This window comes from Leopardus geoffroyi, chromosome C1 (assembly GCF_018350155.1).
Source record: "Leopardus geoffroyi isolate Oge1 chromosome C1, O.geoffroyi_Oge1_pat1.0, whole genome shotgun sequence".
In the NCBI taxonomy this organism is placed as follows: Eukaryota; Metazoa; Chordata; class Mammalia; order Carnivora; family Felidae; genus Leopardus; species Leopardus geoffroyi.
This window is the reverse complement of record NC_059328.1, coordinates 204,301,346-204,322,579: the sequence shown is the minus strand read 5'-3', so window position 1 is coordinate 204,322,579 and position 21,234 is coordinate 204,301,346. Positions and strand designations below refer to the sequence as shown.

At 42.2% G+C, this 21,234-nt stretch overlaps 1 long non-coding RNA gene across 1 annotated transcript in view; it reads right to left on the bottom strand.

Moving 5' to 3' along the window:
- LOC123599524 overlaps positions 1-21,234 on the bottom strand; it is a 379,142-nt gene that overhangs the window by 317,542 nt on the left and 40,366 nt on the right. The window contains exon 2 of the long non-coding RNA XR_006713177.1: positions 4,901-5,019. This is a non-coding gene — a long non-coding RNA (uncharacterized LOC123599524). The remainder of the gene's footprint in view (positions 1-4,900; positions 5,020-21,234) is intronic.

The following is a 21,234-nucleotide window of genomic DNA, read 5'->3' as shown; positions in this document are numbered from 1 at the left end:
GCTAGAGAAAAGTTTAATTTTAGGCCATTTTAGTTGACCAGAAAGCCTACACTTTTGTCTAGATTACAAGAGGGAGAGAACTCCCTTACTTGAAGAAAGCAATTAAGAGAAAGGGGTATTAAGAGTGGTCCTGTGAGAAATAGAAAATGAAAAATAAAGTCCTTGCAGGTTTAACATCAAGACCACGACTTTAGCTTAGTTATGCTAAAGAACACATGACAGATGTTGATGAGAGTCCTGTATTTTCTCTGAAGTTAATTTTCTTCAGTTGTATTGCCCTTTTTAAAATAAATAGATCATATTTTTTTGTCCAGTGTTCTAGCTCAGAAACTCCCACTGATGTCACCAGAGAAACTCCCTTACCTAGGCTGCTCAGAACATATATAACTCTACTGCCACCTGATGGCAACATGTGGAAATTGCAGGGGCAGATCTTTCAACCCAAAACTCTTCCAAGACTTTAAATCTACAGAACAAAGACAGTTTTGTAATTTCACAGAGATTACAGTTTTGACTAACACAAATGCACATGAGAAAATGTCATGAAAAAAAAAACTGAGTAAAAGCATAAAGGAGGCAAAAGATTCCAGTCTTGGTAAAATTACCAATAAAAACAATCTCTGCTACACTGTTACCATGTTAACTCTTATGCTTTTTTCTCCTATGGCAGAAATATTTCCAGGGTATTGGAACAATTCCTTGAATAGTGGTTTAGACAATTGCATTGGTCAGTTTAATAGTACAAATGCTGTAAGAAAGAAACCCAAAATGATAAGGACCAGGATATGGATACTTGATAATATTAAGAATTATTATCAATTTTCTTAGGTCTGTAACAGTATGTTGGGGGCTGTTTTTTTTTAAGTCCTTAAATTTCTGAGAGGAATAAGGAGATGGGGGGGGGGGCGTGTGTAATCAGGTAGATCACCAAGGGCTGGTGTGGTTGTTTCAAGATTATCAGGGATCTCTTGTTGATCAGTCTCATGGTCCAAGAGAGCACAGCCACCACCAGTGTTATCTCTACGCCCATTGCATGTATTACTTCTACCCACTTCCCATTGCCCTACATTCTAGTCACCTGGCCACCTCTAAAGGTCAACTGGGAAATGTAGTATTTAAGTACGTGATTGTGTATTCAACTAAAAATGCTATTATGATGCAATTCTATTATAAAGATGAAAGGAAAGCTGGTAGACTCCACATTAACTTGATTCTCTCCTTTAATCTACTCTAAATGCTTTTAAATATGGGTTGCTTTGAAGAAAGACTAGGAAACTGTCTCAAAATAAAAGGGGCTAAGGAGATAGGACAACTGCATGCCAAGCATGATATGAAATTTTATCTTGCTATAAAGAACATCACTGGGACAACTGACAAAATAGGAATATGGCTTATAGATCAAATAATGGTATTGTGTTAATATTCTTTTTCTGCTTTTGATAACTGTACTACGGTTATGTAAGGGAACGCCCTTATTACTAACAAACACACACTGAAGAATATATGGGTAAAGAGGCATCAGGTCTGCAACTTTTTTAAAACAGTCGAGAGGGGGAGACAGGGAGGGAGAAATGGAGAGGGAAAGCAGAAGAGAGAAAACAAAATTGGTAAAATATTCCCATTTGGGGACACAGGATGAAAGGGATCTGGGCAGACTTTTGTACTGTTCTTGCAACTTTACTCGAAGTCTGAGATTATGTCAAGATAAAAAGTTAAAAACAGCACTGCCTTAGCTCTAACTGAAACTAACTCATTAGATTTTTTTTTGATGCAGTTCATTTGTAGGTTAGCCATTATATAACACTTTGGTTGAATTCAATTTCCAGAAAATTGGTAGACTTAGTTTCTGTATGTGATTTAATTTAAGTCTTTTTCCCCCCAGATATTAAAATAAACAGAGCTAAAATGGAGATATTATTTGCAGCATGACACATGGTAAGAAGAGGCCACCTTCATGCACAGTTATAGATCTCCACGCGACATAGCCAGGGATCCAAAGGAAGCAGCAAGGAGTCTTCCTGGCCCAGGATCAGGTGAAGACCCTCTGTATCAGCCTCTCCCTCTGCTAGCATTAGGAGAGACCCCAAATTCCTGTCCATCTATGCTCAGGCATACATCACCAAGACAGCAACAAGCTGTGAGTTTCTATTTCGGGAACACTGCAGAACCTCAGGTCCTCCTGGATCTTAACCCAAATTCTGCATCCAAAGTCTTATACCTTACCCTTGTCAGAGCAGACAAAGCCAGATCAGTACCCAAGTGCTCCTGAGTAGCACACCAGCATCCAGTATTACAGAAAGCCAACCTCTCCACGCGGTCACTCTCCAAACAGTAAAAACCCTAAGACATCTGGTCCCGCAAATCTCCTGGAGAAACACGCCTCGCACTGGATCTATCACAAGCAGGCTGCTGTGGCTCTTCCCCTGTTCCTAATGGTGACATCCACCTATTTTCTTGTGGGGCAGAGAATGTCATTCAAACAGAAACATATCTAATTCTGGAATTCCAACAGTCAGCACTGGTCCTTGTCTAGGCTCAGCTACGTTTCCACCTCTTTTTAAGCACCAAACAGCCACATAGATGCTTAGCTTGTCACATGCCCATCTGAGCCTCCACCCTCACCCCAGTGGTTTTAATAGTTCCTATTAGCACTTCCCAAAGTGGGCACATCGAAGGAAGAACCAGGGGCCACGAGTGAGTGGAGACCCTGCCCTGCCTGTGAGCCAACATCCAGCTGTGTTTTGTCATCGCAGGGAGAATCCCATCAGGCTTTGGGCAGCAAGAAGCACTGTTTTTGTTGAAGTCACTTAGAAACAGGGCCCTGGAAGGTGGGGGCGGCTTTCTGCCCCTTTATGCCTACCTGTACTCAAAGGGGAGAGCAAACTTATTAATTAAATGTTTTAATATTTACAGCTAATAACAATGCCCTGGATTTGCCAAGCAACATTCACACCTCCTGCACCCTTGGATTTGAAAAACACTTATTTCCAAATGCAGGTTTCCACAAATTGGGATTTTACTGATAGAGATGTTCAGATTCTTTAGATGTTGGTTTATTGGGTTGTTTGCTTGTTTGGTTGCTTTTTTTTAATGTTTATTTTTAAGAGAGCGAGAAAGAGAGACAGAGCATGAGCAGGGGTGGGGCAGAGAGAGAGGGGACACAGAATCTGAAGCAGGCTCCAGGCTCTGAGCTATCAGCACAGAGCCTGATGTGGGGCTCAAACCCATGAACCACGAGATCGTGACCTGAGTTGAAGTCAGAGGCTTTACCGACTGAGCCACCCAGGTGCCTGTTGTTTGGTTGATTTTTAACTGGAAAAGCCTTCTTAGGGATAAATTAAAGAGTATTTCTTCCTCAGTTGTCTCCATCTTTTTTTGTTTGTTTGTTTGAAGAGAGAGAGAGAGAGCATGAGTGGGGGAAAGGGGCAGAGGGAGAGCGAGAGAGAACCTTAAGCAGGCTCTACACTCAGTGCAAAGCCCTAGAAGGAGCTCGATCTCACAACCCTGGGATCATGACCTGAGCTGAAATCAAGAGTGGGACACTCAATCGACTGAGCCACCTCGGCGGCCCATCCTCAGTTGCCTCCTTAAAGAGCCAGGCAGCTAGATTCAGCATCACCATAGACCCATGCTCTAAAAAATAGTAAATCATCTTGGAAGAACAAAGAGAACCTTTCATGTTCTAACCCTGAAAGTAGATGATTTCTACTTGCTATAGATCCTATTGTTCTGCTTTCATGGGCTTCACGATTCCTATAATGACTCATAACAGCTGCAGCAAAAGCGACCGCATAGATTCTACTTGACCTTCCAAGCCCTCAGAAGCCAACACTCCATGCCAGGCCCCTGTTTTAATGAAACAGACTATTTCAAGCTGTTCTGATCATAAGCTACAACCCGTTGGAGGCTGTGGCTATTTCCTTACCACTAAACTTGCCTCTGGACCTGTCCATGGCCCTTTTCCCTGCATGACCGCTGATCTGACGAGAAACAAACAAAAACTGCCTTGGAGAAAAGCATGTGTTCCATTTCCTGACCTTGGCAGTTCTACTTTCTGCAGGACTCTTGGCACCACCATTGAGCACATCTTTTCCCTCCACTGTAAATTTGTTGAAAAGGAGAAGAAAAGTTGCAGAAACAATGGAAACGTTGCATGTAAACAGCCTCTGAAATCAGTGAAGACAGAGAATTACTCCGGCTCCTCCTCCCTTTTTCCTCCTTCACAGAAGCTGCCAATAACCCTGGCCTGATTCTAACACATATAGGGACTGACTCTACCTCTACGTTTGAAGGGCATAATACCGCTCGTCCCTACAACCCGGTGGTGAAGGGTTTAGAAACTGGCACACCCACACTGCCGCATACTTCCATTAAGACTGGCATATTCTCGGGGCGCCTGGGTGACTCAGTCGGTTAAGCGTCCGACTTCAGCTCAGGTCACGATCTCGCGGTCCGTGAGTTCCAGCCCCGCGTCGGGCTCTGGGCTGATGGCTCAGAGCCTGGAGCCTGCTTGGGATTCTGTGTCTCCCTCTCTCTCTGCCCCTCCCCCGTTCATGCTCTGTCTCTCTCTGTCTCAAAAATAAATTTAAAAAACGTTAAAAAATTAAAAAAAAAAAAGATTGGCATATTCTCATGCACGCGGAGAATGGTTCACGGGTGAGGCTGTGGTTTGCATAGCCTTCAGCTAAGTGCCTTTCACAGCCACACAGAAAACTGACATATTGGGTGTGGAGTGGCCAGTCTGCACAAAGTCAACCCTCCGTGGCTGACTTTTCACTTGGGCGCATAGTTCGCACCTCAAGCAAAACACACAGCAGCCTGCCTAGCAAGCTATGATGTCACCATAGGGGCCAAGTAATCAATCCTTTCTGGTACCATTTAGTATTTACCCGACATTTACCTGTGTAGCCTGGTGATTAATCCCAAGGACTCTGGTTTGAATCCCAGCTCTGCCAATGACTCGCCGTGTGACCTGGAGCAAAATACTTCATTTACTTCTTTGCACGTCAATTTTTCCATCTGTAAAAGGAAACTACTTCATGAACTTGGGAGAACTCACTGAGTTAATACCCGGAGAGTGTTTAGAACAAACGCCTGGCACTTAGTAAACTCTCAATAAATGTCAACTTTGTCATGATGAGCTAATCTTAATAACTATTAACTGTTTTTATAAATTTTGGCCCTGGAAGAACCTGAATGAAGGGTCATTCATTGGGGGCTAATACCATGGGCCATCCCAAATGGAGAAGGGCTTGGATCAATAATAACAGGCTGGGGAAAGGGCTAATTCCAAACGCCACCTTTGAGCCTCTCCTTTGACCTCAGTCTCCTGGGTCCCTGTCTCCATTCTCACTTTGCTAAATTCTCACCTTTTGTACGCACTTCTCTTAAATGCCTCTACAGGCCGTAGGGCTTAGGGCTTCATGGTCAGCACTGCTTAGCCTCACAAGACTGAGATTTCTGATCCCTGAACAGTGCACAAAACGGGTTTTACAGAGGTGTGCTGTTCACACCCCAAGTGTTCGTCTGCTTCTCCTCACTGCCACGTAGACGGTGTAGGGTCAGTGCAAAATACGCCAAAGGCAAATTCTGCCGATGTGATGAGTTGATAGTTTGAAAACAAAAATGCTTGCAAGGTCAATTTAAAGTTGCTTTTGGGTTTTTGAAACAAATCATTATTATCTCATCCGCTATTTTGCCACCTCGTGGAGCTATGCAGGAGCAATAAGATGGAACTGGAAAGAGTGGCTTCTCCTGACACTTCTACCACTCGTTAATCACGTGACCTTCGACAAGTGAATTTCAGGATTCTCCTCTGGCTAAAATGCAGACAGAAATGTCTGAGTTTATCTTATTGGGTGTTGTAACGGCCCAGTGAGATGATATATATACGACAGCGTTTTGAAAATTGTAAAATGCTTTAGCCATACAAAATGATATATTATTTATGACATACCTTATAACAAAGAAAGCATCTAACAAAGAGTCAAAGGCTGGAATGAATTTTAGTTCCAAATTTGCTACAAACTGACCCTCTACATTTGGACAAATAACTATCCCTCCCTGGCCCTCAGTTTGTAAAATAAGAGGATGGGACTACATGAGCTCTAGACTCCCTCTGCCTTCAACAATCTATGAGTTCAAGCCAAACAGAAAGAAGAAAATCAATGAAAGTAAAATGGATATGTTCTTTCAAAAAATGATAAAAACTGAATTTAATAATAATAAAGAAAATGAAAAAAAGTCAGTAGTGGCCATGAAGGGCTGACCAGGACAGACACATGACATCATGACGCTCCTTCTCCCCACTCAGACATGCCCTTATAGACTGCTGTGCCATTAACAACGAATCACTCTCGCAATGCATTGTCTTAACAAGGATATTTTTTTAAGTTTATTCATTTATTTTTGAGATGGAGAGAGAGAGAAAGAGAGAGCATGGGGGAGGGGCAGAGAGAGAGAATCCCAAGCAGGCTCTGCTATGAGCACAGAGCCCAATGAGGGGCTTGAACTCACAAACCATGAGCTCATGACCTGAGCCAAGATCAAGAGTCAGACGCTTAACCGACTGAGCCACCCAGGCGCCCCCAGTTTTGTGTTTCTTAAAAGATTCCTAAGATTACTCTGCACAAAACCTCTTTGTGTCAAATTCTTTCTTGTACCACGTTTACCGGTGAGGTTGATAGCTGTTCATTTCTACATGTATAAACACATACATTGTCTCCTACATACCAAGCATTTGCTCACAGTTCTGTCTTTAAATTTCCTTTTCATTGAACGATAGGCATAAATTCAACCTTCAGCTGTCTATTTTAATAGTAATTGTAACAATTAACCCATAACTGTTTTCATCGCTAACATAATTATTAAATAATAACTTGTATGTTCGTTAACATAATAAGTCTCATTAATTGCATGCTGTCTCACAATGAAATTAATCTATGAAGATCGGGAAGAAAACATAGGATGTAAGCAGAATTAGAGAACCTCCCTGGAGCTGGCGGGGCTGATTTTCAAAACATTAGGCTTCAAAAGATGGTGGCAGTGTGTTGGGTTCAGGGGAGATGCAGTGTGAAATAGTAACATCAGGGCAATGAAGATACAAAAATAAAGATCTCATGAAAGACTTTGAAAGATACCATGTTAGAGAAATAATACTAACAAAAGATGTTAGAAATGATGATAAAAATCAAGGCTTTGATCTTCAGAATGAAACCAATGAATGAGAGAAACTTCCCTTCCTCCCAGCCACTAAGGTTCCAGGCTCCATAAAACCATGGTTTACTGGTAACTCCCTGGTGCTGATACTCTGTGTCCTTAGGTTCAATCAGTAACGTTTCTATGTATTCACCTAAAACTATTTTTCCTTCCACCTTCACCTTCATCCATTAATTTACTTCCCTGTTCAGCCTGCCACAATCCGCATTTTCCAATCCAACGCCTCTGCTTTCTTAACCCACTGTGCCACTCTCTCTTGGGCTTTTGCTCTTCCTTTCCCTGCCTCTCAGCAGCCATGTTGGCATCAGTAACACACATTGTTAATTTGTTGCTTTGTCACTTTGGTGATGGACTGAACTTGCCACTTGTGCCTTATTTGCACCCTGAAACTTAGTTGTTATTTTTTAAGATTCCTGTGTCTCTTAAGAAAGTCCATAGTTGTATGCTCTGAGGGATGGTGGGCGTGGGGTTAAATATGATGGGACCCTGAGTCCCCACATGACCACGACCACACACATCCTTGAGAGATACCAGTGGGTCTTCATAGCGCATAGAAGTTCCAAAATCTTTAGGATGTCTTTAAGAGCTCTCCACTCTTCATTCCAAAACTAACTTATCTCCACCTCTACCACCTATTTAGGATGGTCAATTTGTTCTCCTGAAAGTAGACAGTGATTAAATTGACAGCGTAGACTATTTTTTTTTCAGTGTATACCATTTTAATAATTATGGGGTTTTTTTTTTAATTTCTGGAACATTTATTTCTATTTCATTCTTCTTCCAATCTGTTGGTCCTTTTGAATGGTCTTTGTTCCTTACTCATACTTTTGATTTACTGTTTTGTTTCTAAGTTTTTTACGTTTATTTATTATTGAGAGAGAGAGAGAGAGAGAGAGAATGAGTGGGAGAGGGGCAGAGAGAGAAGGAGACAGAATCTGAATCAGGCTGCAGGCTCTGAGCTGTCAGCACAGAGCCCGACGCGGGGCTCAAACTCACAAACCATAACATCATGACCTGAGCCGCGGTCGGATGCCTAACAGACTGAGCCACCCAGGCGCCCCTACTCTTTGATTTCTTTAAACTGATACAACAAGACAACTTTATCATCTGTATGCAGCAATTCCTTTATTCTGAGGTCTCAATGGGATGACTTCTGCCACTTGTTTGTTCTGACTCTCATTCGTGATGCCTTAGTTCCTCATGTGCTTTGCTATTTGTACATCTGTTGTTGTATGAGTTCGTGTCCGTTGGAGTTTTCTGTGCGGGGATTACATATAATTCTGAGTAGTGCTGAGTAGTTCATTCTTCCAGAGGGGACATAGCTTTTCTGCTGCCAGACACCTGTGGGCACCACCAACTTGAAACCCCTTGAAACCCAATTCTTGGTGTCTTCACACCTTGCACAGGGTGTGAGTCTGCACCCCAAGTCTGCATAAGAGCCAGATTGGCTGTGAATTCCCAGGGGACAATTTCTTCCTTACTCTGAACTAAGCAAGATTCTTTGTTGTCTGCTTTTGTGTGCCTTTTTGTTCTAAGTCACCCTCTTAGAAAAGGTGTTGTTGTCCAAGAGTCCCAGTGTTGGCAGTGGGGGACCGGGATGCACAATTCAACTTTTTACCTTACACTGGCCCGAGACTTTGTGCCCTGTTCCCCCAAGTGATCACCAGGGATCATAAGACTCCCTTAAGGCAAATGCCAGGTGCCACACACTCTCAGCTCTCTGGGTTTACTTTTCTACCTTGTTTATAGTCTCTGAAAACGACCCTTTCTTTCAAGTTCAGCCATGCATTTAGGGTGGTTTATTCTAGTTCAAGCAGAATTTTTGGCTATTTTGCAGCAAAACTTGAAGACATTAGATTCACGTTGTTGCAAGAAATGGCAGATCTGCAATTTAAAAAAAAAAATTTAACACTGTTTCTTGCACTCAGCCTTGTATAACTGTAGTAATTTTGCTTCTCAGACAAACAACTAACCATTCTGTTCATTCTGAGATGAACCTAGCCATTCAGCCCATCAGCAGTACATACCCTAGAACCAAGGACCTCTGATTCTCATTTCATTCCTGTGGGCCAGGATCACAAGCTTTCCCTGCAACATGCCAGATGGTATATATTTCTGGTTTTGCAGGCCATACGGTTTATCACAACTACTCAATTCTGCCATTGCAGCAGTAAAATGGCCAAAGACAACACATAAACACGTGAGCATGGGTGTAGTCCAATAAAACCTTATCTTTGGGCACTGGAATTTGAATTTTGTATTATTTTCACATCATGAAATAATTTAATTTTTTAATTTTTTTCAACCAGTTAAGAATGCGAAAACCCTTCTTAGGTCATGGGCCACACAAAAACAGGTGGCAGGCTGGCTTTGGCTCACGGACCCTAGTTTGCTGACCCCTGCCCTGGACCATGGTTCTCAAATGGGGTACACATCAGAATCCTCTGCGCAATGTTTTAAAAAAAACAGAGATGCTCAGCCCTGACCTCAAACCTACAGAATGATAATTTCTGGTGGTGGGTCTTAAGGTTGTATATCTTTTAAAGTTCCATAATTGATTCTGATAAGCACCCCTCATTCAGAAAGAGTGACCTAAATTCTTTTCTTTCTAGAGCTTGAGGGGGCTCCCCACATGACAGTCTATTGTGCACAACTAGCCCATTTTTTTTTGACTCTGAAGCAAGTCATATAATTGCCTCATCCAAATAACTTGCCACAATATAAAACTAAATATGTAAATAAAAGTGATTAATCCCAATGGTTTTTGGTATATTTCTTATGACAAATACCTACAACGTGCAAGTAAAAAAATGATATATGAAATACAATACATCACACATCAAAAAGAAGAGGGATTCAATCAACAAAATAGGTTTGCAGTTTGGAAGCAAGAACAATGTATATCCATATCTCACACCACACACCAAAATAAATACCAGATGCACTAAAGAGTAAAACATAAGAGAATTAAGCCATAGAAAGAAACTAAGAGGCAATTGAATTGAATATTTACCAAACCTCTAGGGTGAAGAGGAATGTCTAACTTTAAAGGTTTAGAAAAAAGTCACAAAGAGAAGCTACCTGGATTTAACTGCATAAAAATCTCAGGCCTGCATGTATACTAAGATAAAATAACTGAAATAAAGAGATAAACTGAGACATTTGCATCGTTAAGGAAGAACAGAGCTAGTTGACAAAATACAGAAAAAAAGAGTCTAAGTTGTAATCAACAGAAATGCAATTTAATCCAGAATACCATTCTGATCTATCACATTAGCCAGGGGGTTCCAAAATGAAGCAGGACTCGTGCAGGCTCAACAAAGCATACGCAGAGTCTGGAATAGCAGAAAAACACAAATCTAGGTAAGGGTTTCAAACCAAATTTCTCCTCTTGCTAGGTGTGTACCCTCTCCAAAAAACTGGAAACAGCCTATGGGTCTAAAAGAGAGGACTAGTTAAGCAAACTATAACATATTCACTTAATAACAGATTATGAGGCCATTAAAGATTATGTTTACAAATACCATAAAATAACACGGATAATGGTTACAATATATTAGGTGAAAAAGGCAGGATATAAAATTGTGTAAATATTGTGGTTACAATTACGTAAATCTTAAATAAAATGATTCATAAGGGGGAAAAGGTGAGAAGAAATGCACAAAGACATTAATAATGTTTGTGTGGGTGGGAAATGCTGGTGACTTTTTTCAGGTTGTATTTATAAGATTGCATTATATATTTACAATTTTAGGGAAATGGCCTTTTAAAAAGAGAAATTGTTGTTTGAAAACTGGAGTGTGGCAGACAAGTCGGCAGGAAATGGTCAAGTTTGTGTACTCTATTCGGAAATCTTACCATAAAAATACCGATTAACGTGAATAGTTCACGTGGCAAAATCCCAATGCACAAAGCCGAGAATTAAATTTTAACTCTGCCCTGTGTTTTCTTTACACTTGTTGTATCATTAAGACTATAAAGTAAATAGCTACTGTTCTCACAGATAACTAAGTGAGGCCTAATTGTGTGGTTTTAGTCTCAATTAAAATTGCTGAAAATGTGAAAGCCTTTCTAAACAATCTCACAGATAGATAACACTTTCACACACAGGCTTCCATTGGGAACTTTAAGATTTTCTTAGCTTTCTGGAAGTCTCTGTGCACAGATCTTAAGAGCTTTAGCTACTTTTGTGACACTTACATTCACCCTTCGGCTTTGTCTGACCTTGATACTATTTCCCTGTTTGTTAAAGGACATTTGAATTTCAAGACAATATGCAATTCTTTAAATGACAATGGCAGGCAATTTAAGCATCTAACTCGCATCTGCCACAAGCCTTTTGTCTTCAATCAAGTTCCAAAGTATGTGTTCCAATTCACGGTTTCTATGAGGAATTGGCGAATCACAGACAAGCTCTCCCCCCAAAATGGCTCCATGGACTACCCCCCCCCCAACCTCCCATCAGTGCTTTTGAACCTGTGTGCTAGGATGGAAGAGAAGCATTTGCCCAAATGCAAAAAGCAGCATTTTTAATAGAAGCGCACACGTCTGGCTCGCTTGTTCCTGCTGCCAAGACCAGAAAGAACCCTCCTGGTAATCTCTGCCTTCGAGATTTCTTTTCTCCGGGTGGCCAAGATGGAAAGTGCCTTCAGTGCAGACTGATAAATACAGTGTGACAAATCTCATCTCAAGTCACAGCCAGCTCTTCCTGGAGACCTTGTTTTAGGGCTTTGCAAAGGGAAGGACCGTCCATTACAGCCGGGCATTTATGCCTTCAAAATGCTCATTTCTTCTTATGAGACAATAAAATACTTCCTGCAGCAACAGCAGGTGAGCACAGAAAGCGTCTTAAATATCTGACCTGAAGTGCTAAAGATGCTTAATAATCTTTAAAGTTACCAACAATATTGTTTCCTCCCGTAACCAGGATGTTGTAAAATGTCCTAATTAGTCTTTATGATAATGCCGACACCTCCACAGCACATAAAAAGGACTTTTAATTTTTAAAAGGACAACTCTGGTTGGTTTGATTTTTATCTCTAATTGGCCTATAATGTCTATTCCTCTGGCACTCCAGACAGGCAAACATTAATTTAACAAGCAACTCGTACACCATGGGAGACCAGGGAATCTAGTGCAGCGGGGAGAAAGGGTCCAGGATTCTGGACACATAATTGGCTCCATTCTCTTTTACCTCCTGGAAGGTGCTAAACAAGCTTTTCTGATGCTCAAAGGTGTCCCCTCTAAGGCAGCTGCTTCCTGAGGGCTCCCTGCCCTCAGCCAGTCCCTGCTGAGGCACAGCCAGAACTCGGCAAATCCCAGAGACCTGTCGAGTGAGTACTTCGGAAGAAGCCCCACAGGAAGCCCAGGAGTAGTCTGGTGGACAGAGCTGAGAAACTGAGGCCAGGAGAGCATAGGCCAGTTCCTCCTTCTGCACCCAGGCCTCTCTGGTCCTAGACTGGCCATTCATCCTCCATGGACCTGCTTCCCTGACTATAAAAGGAAAAGAATGTTCTAAAATAATCTCCAAAATCGTTTCTAGTTTTCATATGGCACAGCTCTGCCAGTGGCATGGGTAATGATCTCAGGTTCCCTGCCAGCTGGTAATGCAATACTGGCTTAGGCCACTGGGACCCATCAGCTCTCTTCCTGCAACATCCGATCCAACGCTAAGCACTCTGTCGCCACCCGGCTTCCCAGAACGCTCCAGATCCACACAGAAGCCAAGTGCAGCTTGAATGCACTCTATGATCATTCCTCCCAGCTTCTCCCTAAAGACATATATTTTAGGGGCGCCTGTGTGGTTCGGTTGGTTAAGCGTCCAACTCTTGATTTCAGCTCAGGTTGTGATCTCATGGTCGTGAGATCAGGCCCTGAGTCAGGCTCCATACTAGGCATGGAATCTGCTTAAGATTCTCTCTCTTCCTCTGCCCCACTGCGCCCCTCAAAAAAAATTTTAATATATATTTTAGATGTCTGGAGATTTAGCTGAATGATTCTGATTATCTCACTTCCAAAGTGGGAAGCGATACCTGTGACTCCTCCTGAACTAAAGAAGCATCACCAATGCTCTAAAGGAGAGGAAAGGCTTTCTCTGTGCAATAAAATTGGCTTTTCCAAGTCATTCATCCGCATTTATCTAAGGGTTCAATATGTGTCTGGGAGCCCCAAGTATCCCTGTTGCAATGGAGATGTGGTGTGGGGACACCACATATTGACCCCAGATGATTCTTGTTGCTGACTAATGAGACTCCATTGGCTACACCGCCTCCAACACACCCCTTTTCATGTCCCATTCTCCTCAATGAGCTGCTGGCAAAGAAAGCAGGAGCTGAATTGAATAACATTGCTGTTGAAAAGCTTTTTTCTTCCAAAAGCAAGAAACCCACGACCATCTTTTATTTATATTTCCAATACTTCAATTTGGAGTCATAGGAGTAATGGCGCTGCCTGTTCCCTAGCTACCCTTTCTCGTCATGGCGCCATCGCCAGGCATCACGCACAGCTCATCAGCAAATCCAGTGGGCGGGGTGCGGGGGAGTCGGGGGGAGACACAGGAGCAAGGCTGTGGAAGTTGTTGTTCTATTCACACACTGGCTACTAGAAATGAAATGCGCTCCTCAACATGGATGTTGTGCTACTGAGAGAGTGCTTCTCCTGTCGGTCTTCCTGAGTATCTGTTAAATCAATCATGCTGTTAAACGCATTAACACCACACACATACGTATTTTTTAATTCCAGTACCATGAGGTCTGAAACAAAACACAAATAATGTAAAGAAATTTGGAGCCAAAATTTCACTCAAACCTCAATGAGGCCTCCACTCAACTTTTCATCTGTTCTTCTCCATTGACATTTCCCCCTCATTCTCTTGGCCCGATCACTAATTAATTACAGGGTAAGAGGAAGAGAGAAATCTGCACGAGAGTAGTGGTCAAGATGAAAACTTTCATTTGTGCAACTTTGGATGACACTCCAGCTTAACCTTTTCCCACTGCAAGTTACATTTTTTTTTTCTTTTTGCCTTTTTCAGGCCATATGGTACCCATCAATCCCAGCTTTAAATTCACTTCCTTTTGTTCTGTACAGGATCGGATCTAATCACTACTTTAAAATAGAATTTAGTATGTTGATTTGACTTCCCCTCACCCACAGGGTTGGAGAGAAGTAATATTTCCCATACAGAAATGTGGATGTTTTAAAGTGGTAGAATTATTGTAGTCTTCCATGAAAAGAAATCAAATTATGAGCCATTTGTGAGGTTATATGGGAATCCTTAAATTGTGAAAAACCAATTTACATAACCACCATCCACCGTCCTTGAAGTCACCTTGAAGAGGGTTGCAAGGAATTGATGTTCATTTTACCTCCTGGTTCAGGGGGTTGGCAAAGCACACTGGATAGATCAGGGGTCTGGAGGATCACAGACCTGGGTCCACGTCCCACCTCCACCTTTCAGTGTGTGTGTGATCATCTCAGATCCTTCAGCCTCAACTTTCTCACTCATAAAATGGGAATAATAATATCTTGTAGCATTTCTGTGAGAGTTATAAAGACATAAGTAAACAGGGATGTATGTTATACTTAGCACAAAATAGAATCAAGAAGGGATGCTATTATTGTTATTATTATTATTATTAAAAGTAAAAGAATACTAATCTAAGAAAGAAATGATGTTGAGAACTTATGGAAGAGCTGGATTGTGGTGCAAAAAATCTTTATAAGGAAACCTCACGTTAAACTAATGTGAAATCTGCCCAACAGAGTTGTCACTGAGAATTGAAAAATGAACTAGTCTACAAATTCCTGTGTCATCATTAGGAGACAGACAAAAAACACACAGCCCCCATTGGCATACCTCTCTGAAGACACTGAGCTTATGTCTAAACACCCATGACAAGACTACATAATGCTTCTTGGGGCACAAAGTCCCTTAGCAACCTTCAGAATATGCCATATGAATGGCCAGCCCACGGCTGGATCTGAATGTCCCATTTGTCTTCTTGAGAAGTATCATGAACATGGTCTGATGACAAGATGTGTCGAGACTGGCTCACCAACAACAAGTCCCGGAAAGAGGTCTGTCATACAGACAAAAACAAAACAGAGCTAAGTGGGAAAACAACCTTGCAGGGAAAGACCTCTGCAGAATAGAGGCATCTCAGGGCCTTTCCTGATAAGGTAATAAAAGGACAATTTACGGAGTGACTCTGATTGGCAGTAAGATGAGATGCTCCAAAGTTCCACTGATGTCATCTTCAGTGATGCAGATTTAGCAATAAGTGGACCGAAATCAAGGCTGGGGGCAGGGACTGTTGCTGGGGATGTGAACTGTCTGATGAGAAGCAGACCACCTGTGCTGCAGAAGTTTGACACGCCCAAATCAAGGGTCAGGAACACCTACAAACATGAAGAAGCCTGAAGTGTCACCCCATTCGTGTGATGCCTGCCTCACTTCCGAACTATGGAATTGCATGGCAGGACCAGATGGAAGGGTGCTTTTTCCCCCTGGATAGTATTGCAATTGGGATCCTTCTATCAAACTGTACTATAAAAGTATAACATGAATTCTCCAACTGAATAATAGCAACCAATAAAGTCAGTGATTTTTATGGATCAAGCTTTTAATACAAGCCACATTTAAGTGCATATAAAAAGAGTAAATAATATCTATTTTATCAAACACAGCTTTTTTTTTTTTTTTATTTAGCCTTATTCTTGGGATTTGTTTAGAATTCTTTCCAAATCACCCAGAATTGTAATTACTTCCAAGCCAAAGCCTCCTTGGGATTGATTTGGACTTTAAGCCCACATAGAATCAAAAACCTATATTGCTTTTCCCAACTGCCAGCTGTGGTCATTTCAGCCTAGGAAATTGTGATTCTCCTCTTTTACAACTTAATTTTGAAATAACTTCTCACAACTTTCAGCCATGTTTTCTCAGAGTTCTCTTCTGTCCATGAAAAGGAAACAACAAAGTTACACCGTAAGTTTCTACCAAACTTCCGTGGGGATATTTCCATCTGAAGGATGTGTTTTCCCATTTCACTCTTAAAAGAGGGGTGGGAAGACCACTCTCTCACTTCATCTTACCTTCACCCGCACCCCTTCCTCACCCATTTTGGTTCCTTTTCTATCTGGGCTCTTATTTAAAGCATTTTGCATATAGTAGTACTTCTCTCGGGAATGGGTTAGCAATCTTCCACTTTTTAAGCTACACAATATGATCTGCTCTTCCAGGAGATCAGTAGTGGATATACTGGATGGCCTCCTTAACCCATTTCTCCTTCTTTTCCATCCTATCAGAACCCCGATTCACTCAGGTGTCCTCATGACTCAGAGCAAGGCGACCCCACCCCCCAACTCCAGGGGTAGATCCTGATTTGTTCTTACCTAAACACAGTAATTCTGTTTTCCTTGCCAAGTATTGGTCTACCCAATTCTGGCCAAGGAGACATGAGATGAGGTCGACTGGGGGCTTCAAAGGAGACACTGGAAGAAGTGGGTTCTTTTGTCCCTTGGGAGATTTCCATGTCCTGTTTTCAAAACCTAGAACTGCTACCGCCATCTTATTAACAACAGGGGGATGGCATCAACAAAGAGGAGGGAAGAGTCAAAAAAAGTCACAGAGAAGTCAAACCTCAGCCTCAGTGAACTAAACTTGGAGCCTACCTCACCTCTAGACTCTGCCTACGTGATATATTAAATTTTTTAATGGTCACTCCAGATCAAATGGGGATTCTTCTGTTACTTGCAGCTGAAAACATCCTAATAGACACAAGATTCTTGCAGCAAATAGACAAGTTTAACAAATGCATGAGATTTTAGAGCATGGATTTAACTTGGCCATGTGACTCTCTCCTTCACTTGTCCGAACACACAAACAGATTTCTGTCAGCATCATCTGCAGTGTGATGGGAGACATATAGGTAGAAGTGTTTAGTTTGCATTAAACTCTTAACATTGCAACTACACGCCATGTTTGGTGGCTTTAGCAGAGTAATCTGTATAACTGGCCTGTCATAGAATTGGAAATGAGTTTCAGGTTTTTTAGTTTTTTTTCTTTTAAGCAAATTGGCATAGCTTGAAGTCCCAGAGGCTAAAAAAAAGTCCAAAGAGATAAACCTAGAAGCTAAAATAATGATTTCCAAGGGAAGGAGACCATGGAGCAAAAGTATCTCTTGTTCCATGCCAGTATATTAGAGGTGAGTACCTATATAAAAATCACAGAGTGTTGGGGAAAAGAAGGTCATTTTCTTAGGATATAAGACTCATGGAAAAATACTTGTTGGAACTAGGAATTAGATTCAGTTACAGCCACGTTGCCTAGACAATCCTATTTGTCACTCATCTCTGACCCTTTCCACAAAGCCATCTGAATCCTCTGAGGCTCTGGAACCAACTCCGTATACATTCCCGCTAAGTATAATTAGCATTTGGGTAGAATTTATGGTTTTCTAAACACCTTCACTTTCATAATCTCTCTTGATCCTCCCCATATCCCTCTACGATAAAAATTATTGCGCTCAATTTATTGATGTATAAAAGTGAGGGGGAAAGAACTTAAATAAGTTGCCCAAGGTCATATAGCTAGTAAATGGAAGAGCTGAGAACGGAGGTCTTCTAATTTCAAGTTCAAATTTTCCATTTTGCTCTGGCCCTCCCCTCCTCCCCATTCCTGTAGGCTGTAACAAATTTGAAGTTATGCTACTGATCAGCAGCAATTGGTTTGAAATAAGAAATCTTTGTATTCAAATATAAACATGAATATTTGAAAATTGCTAATTTGGGCCAAATGTTGGGCTTAAAATGACTGCCAACCTCTTTTGTGTGCTCAAACCCCCTTAAACCATTTGTTCTCATATAACATTTAGCCTAAGATGTAATACACAATACACATCTAGTGTTTCCCATGTACAATGTCTTCCAGCTTCTAATTCATTTTAGGCCATCAAAAGAGAACATAAAATAACTCCAGAGCTCTAGACTTTTGCAATTACCTTGTGGAGAGGGAAAGGGAAGAGTGGGAAGAGTTTTTACAACTGAGAAAATCCAGATTTCTTATTAGTCATGGTCTAAAAATGACAACCCCCTGCCTATCCAACAGACCTCCCTCCACCCCACCCCCCAACCCACAAGCTGCAGCTGGCAGAGTCTGCTGCAGACCACATTTCTCTGCCTGGCAATCCATCTACAGACTTTAGCGGAGAACCCATTTTTGCACAAGCTGGACTGGTCCCCATGGCCTCTGGGGCAGAGTACCACCCAGAAGGGCTGGAATGAAGCACGCGAGAATGCCCAGCTGTAGTTCCAGCCCCAGGCCATGGCATCTGGCCACCCATAGGCCACCGGGAAGTGGAGCCAACACCAAGGCCCCTCCTTACCCACAAGCCTTCCTCTACCAAGAGCTTACAAGTGAGCTTAATGAAGTTGCCCTGAATACTCCCCCACGCTACCCACCCCCAGCAGCCTTTGTTTATCCAGCTTGACCGCAGTCAGGAGAGTCTGGTGAATGAGGTGAGAAAGGTTACCCTCCCACCAGAGCTGGCAGAAAGTGGAGCAGCCATACCTTACAGTTCAGAAGGAAAGGCATGTGTGATTTATGAGATTCAAGGAGGGGTCCTTGCCCCCTGATGTATTTCTTCAACAACTGTTCAGCTACCGGAATACATAGGGTACAACTCTGGTTAAAAATAAAACCTGAAATAAAGTCAGCCCAGGATACCTTTGATGAGGAATCCCTCTTCCTCTTTCTCCTCCTTTACTCTGAACTCCTTATACCATGGCCCTCATGTTACACACCGTTACAAGAAGGCACAGTCCAAGGTCTCTCTGCATCCCCCAGCTCTACCTCCCTTGTTTCCAAACCAACGCATTTTCCCTTAGGCATATAATAATGATTGCTTGAGAATTTAAACCCCCAACAGAGGCCTGTGCTCCAGATGCAAATAGCTCAGAGCAAAATGGTTAAAATATTTTTATGCTCTTTTCCCAGGAGGACAGATACATTCCATCCAGTCAAGGTTCTAGGTTACGTGTACAAGTGTCAAAGAATTGGTTTGAGTTTATGTTTCCATTTCTATGGTATCTTAAATTGGGATCCTTGGAAACAGACTAGGAGATGGAAAGTTGCCCCACCGGAGGCTTAGGAGGGAGTGCTCTCAAGATCTAAGGAGGTGAAGAAAGCAAAACTGGGCAGAGGAAAACACTGACCCACAATGTGGTTGCAGCGGAGGCTTTCAGGCAATCCAGGGAGAAACTCTAAAGCTGGATGGCCTGTAAGACTCGCCCCACATTCAGAGGAGAGGCCAGACCTTTTAACTCTTTTAGCAGCCAGTTTGGGGCCTTCCATTGTCCTCTAGGAGGGTATGCATAGCTCCTGTGAGGAGGCAGTTCTCTGTGGCTGAGAGCAATTCCTCTTGAGGACCAAGCTGTAAGCCATTAGCAGCCAATATTCCCAGGAGCTAGGGAGAGTTGTATCAGCTCTGAAGAGAGATCTGGATGGAGCACAACAGTATTCACTGTGGTCCACCCTTTATGCACTTGTTTTTACAGTAAGTCCACTCAATCAAAGAAACAGTTTTTCTACTATTCTGGCTGACCTTGTCTCCAGAAGAAACTTATAGGACAAAGACTTGTACAAAGAATAACCTTGCTACTACAATTGATCTCAAGGCTGAATTTGATCATCATCACTCTCCTCTTCCACTACAAGTATTCTAGATTCCCTTCACTCTTGACTAGAACCTCTGCTGGTCTCAATGGTATATCTGGTGGGATGAGTCAGACACGTATCTCTGAGGGCTCTGCGCTCTAGGTTCACATGTCAGTTTGGGGCAATGCCTGTTGCACTTCCCTATGTGCCATTAAAATTGGGTCAGGTGTCCCAGTGGATCATCTAGGAGTCAAACATTTTCTTCCCTGTTGTCTTTATACACCAGTAGCTTTATGTCTTCCTCAAATGAGAGGCAATTACTGTTAATGGTATGTAACTCCTTTCCTTGCCTGCTGGCCTCCTAGCATTAGAAACCCAAACTGACCAGGTGGCAGCCACACTTCAATGGGATACTATGCCTCATTGGGGAAGTATTTTTCCTCTGGAAACCAGGATCTTTAGACTCACAGAACCACAAATTGTGGGAAAGAAAAGTGGTAATTCCCCAAGTGGGTCACTCCTACTTTTACCTCCCTGGTTTCCAAACCCATGTATTCTGCCTACTAAAGAATACCATAGAATGGGGCACTGGGTGACTCAGTCGGTTAAGCATCTGACTCTTGGTTTTGGCTCAGGTCATGATCTCACAGTTCGTGAGTTCGAGCCCCACATCAGGCTCTGTGCTGACAGCACGGGGTCTGCTTGGGATTCTCTGTCTCCCTCTCTCTCTGCCTCTCCCTTGCTCACTCTCTATCTCTCTCTCAAAATAAATAACTAAACTTACAAAAAAAAAAAAAAAGAATACCATAGAATGGTCATTGATCGAAGGTATATATCTTAAATGGAGGGTGGTGCCCCATCTCTGTTGTATGTTATCTTCAAGCTGGCATCTAAAAGGCCTCTTTGATAGACCATTTCATCACTCTATCATTCTCTATAATGCATGAAATGATAATACTAATGTATCCCATAGCCTGGGCCCACTGTTATATCTCCTTGTGCTGTAAAATGGTTCCCCTGGTCCAAGACAATGCTATGTAGGGTCTATGTCAGTAGATTAAACATTCTGTAAGTTATGAAATAGTAGTACTTGCTAAGGGCCCGAAAGTAAGAAAGGCAAACTCATAACTAGAGCATGTGTTAATTCCAATCAAGATGAATGGTTGCCTCTTTCAAGGTAGAAGTTGTCCAATGTATTCAACTTGCCACCAAGGGTCTGATTGGTTTCCTCAACAGGTTTTGCCATATTAAAGGCTCAACTTTGGTCTCTGTTGCTAGCCAGTTGGACATTTGGCAGTGGAAGTGGTTAGATCAGCTTTAGTGAGTGAAAGCCCATGCTATGGCACCTATGCATTGCCCTA